Below are 2,970 nucleotides of genomic sequence, written 5' to 3'. Positions count from 1 at the left end.
CAAGGATGTAAAGAATAGAAAAGGCACTAAAAAGCCATGTTTCTTTCCTCCCCCCCACATTTTACCTCATAGCTTTACAGTTGTTTATTTAAAATCCACTGTATTATTTTTCTTTGTTAGGAGAATAAAAGTATCATTTTCATATTTAAAGGAAAAACTGGAAGACCAAAGCTAAGAGATTCATACTATCCTGAACTCATTCAGAATGATAGTGACATAAAACAAATATAAAACACCTACTGGTGTTTCACCATGTGTTCAACAACAAACAAACAAAACCCTCCTTCCTAGAAAAATATAATTTGATTGACTCCCATTAAGAAGGCATTTGAAGGGTGGGCAGCGAGACTATTTCTCTTTCTTTTTCTTGATGCAGAAAATTCAGTCTTACTCTAGATACTACTTTTTAATTGATCATTAGTGCTTCTGCAAGATTGATAATAAAAGTTCCTATATTACCATTTTTTTCTGTTTATTAGCCAGTCTGATTAAGAGGTCATTGGGTGGAAGAAGAAATGATGGATGCTTCACAGCTAAAATGAGTTTGGGAGAGATTATTTGTAGATGTAAAGTAATTTAGATTCTCTTAATTTCTCTTACAACAAAGGATTGTGCTGACTATAAGTATAGCTTAAAGTTGGAGAATATATTCACTCTCTAGGGGTTGTTTTAGCAAAACAGGTGCACTAGGAGTTATGATACTGATTATTTTAAGTGTCTACTCTTAGATGGGGTTGGTGTGGGGTGGAGCATGTCTCTCAAAGAAAAACATTTTTGTGAATCAGAAATGTAACAGTGGACAGATATTTTTGAGGTGTTCAATTTCTCTAGAACCAATATATACTTAATATATTGGATTCGTTTATTCCATTTTTTATAGTTTGAACATGTTGATCTCAAAAATGATTCTTAAAAGGATTTACATATTCAGGGATGTATGGTGAACTTAATTACTAAATGGCTGTCTGCTTCTACAGTAATTTGTTTCTTGATCTTTCTCTGTAACTAACACACTTGGAATAAGAAACCTTAAGTTTAAGAATGTTGACTTTTATTTTCTGCATTATTATATAGACATTTGTCAGCAACAGTTTATTTTTTTCAGTTTCTACTTCTTAGGAAAGCTAGTTTGCCTGGCAGAATTTTAGAGTTTGTTGCCTTTTTCTAATAGGGTATTTATGGTAAAGTCATTTATTGTAGTAAATAAAGGTCAGAGGAGAAATATGACTGTATTGGATAAGAATATTTTCTAATTTAGATGATTTTATAAACTGCATTTGATAACGTTTTTCTTGTTTCATTAGATATTTTTTCTAACTTCCTGTTTCAAGTCCATCTTGATCATTAAGTATAAATAAAGGCCTCAAGAACCACAGACTGAAAGAAACTTCTCCCCTTTGCCCTAGGTTTTTTACCTTCTGCACTGAACTCGTGTCCCTGCACTAAGATCTCTGGCACCTTCAGAGTAATTCAAACTGAATCAATGTCCTATCTTCCAGGCCTCGTTATGAACGTTATAAACTGAAGTTGATTTCTCTGTATTTGCAGAGAACTTGGTCTCATAGACTATCTATGAACTAAAACTGTTGCCAGTCTCAAATAAACCCATATATGTATACACATTCAACAATGAGGATAGATTTCAATAATACTGAGTTCTTTTTATGTGCAAAGATTCTATTCATTGGCCTATTAGCTCATTTAATCCTTCCAGTAACTATCTTCTTTCATCCCTTCTATTGGACTTATTGTTTCCCCCCATATTTGAACAATTCTAAGATCAAGGAGCATTATATGATGACTGAGTTCCAGCCAGGTGACGCAGTGCTGTTGTAGTTGTGTGAAAATGTCACTTTGACGCCTTTCAGTAACAATAAAGCTTAGCATCCATGTCTTTGAGTCTGAACTACGTATTAACGGTCAGATCGCTTTCATTGTGCCCAGTTTCTTCAGATGGAGAGGCCATAGCTGAAGTTACGTGGCTCATCCACTGACGCTCAGCTGGTCAGTGGCAGAGCTGAGACGTAAGCCCAGTTCTCTGGCTTCTGAACTCACACTTACGTCTTCCACCTGGCCGCAGCAGGCATGGAGCAAAAAAATCACAGGGCTGGCTGAAGAAAGGAGAAAGCCGCTCTATCACACAGTATCATTTTTACCTTAGGGTGAGCCACATACCATCGCCAATTCTTACAAGTCAAGACAGCTGAATATTTTAATTTCCATATCTAAGTTAAACTTTTAAATTAGTTCAACCTAAAGTTTCAAACTAAGCCATATATATTACAAGGAAACATACACATCCTATGAAACACTAAGCACATTAGCAAAGATGCATGTGGCATGAAAGAGAATCAGAGGCACTAGGATGAGCGGGAATTTTTTTTTTTTAATTTAATAATTTCTTAGACTTAATAAGTCCTTTTCTCTCACCGCTGACACCAAGACTGGCACATTCTTAGCATTCTTACTCCTCAGTCTCTCCCCAGTCCCAGGCAGACAGCCCTGTGCGCTGTTGACCTCAGGGTCTAGAAAACTACTCAGAGCATCTCTCTGCTCTCTGCCACAATCGACAATCTCTCTCATTCATACGTGCAACAAGACCCACCTGCCATCTCTGGCCCAAACGTTTCATTTTCTAGTTGTAAGCTGAACAATTTTGGAAATCAAAATAACATTTCCAGGCTCTAGGGGAACATTTAGTCTACTAGCAGAAACTCATTTTCTTCTCCACGAAGAGAGATGAATCTTTTATTCTGTTTCTTTATCCAACATAGCTGGTTTGTTTTTCCAAATACTAACTCTTGGCCTTTCCTAACATGGCTGCAACCCCAAGTACCTTGAGGAGAGACTGAAGTTTTCCAGAAGGCACAGATTGATTCCCTCTGGGTTCAGATTCCTTTTCTGCCCCTAACTGGTTGCATAGCTTCTGATAATTTGTTTGATCTCTCAGTGACCTTGACTGTAAATTAG

This window comes from Zalophus californianus, chromosome 14 (genome assembly GCF_009762305.2).
Source record: "Zalophus californianus isolate mZalCal1 chromosome 14, mZalCal1.pri.v2, whole genome shotgun sequence".
NCBI classification, from domain to species: domain Eukaryota; kingdom Metazoa; phylum Chordata; class Mammalia; order Carnivora; family Otariidae; genus Zalophus; species Zalophus californianus.
This window is presented reverse-complemented; position numbering follows the sequence as displayed.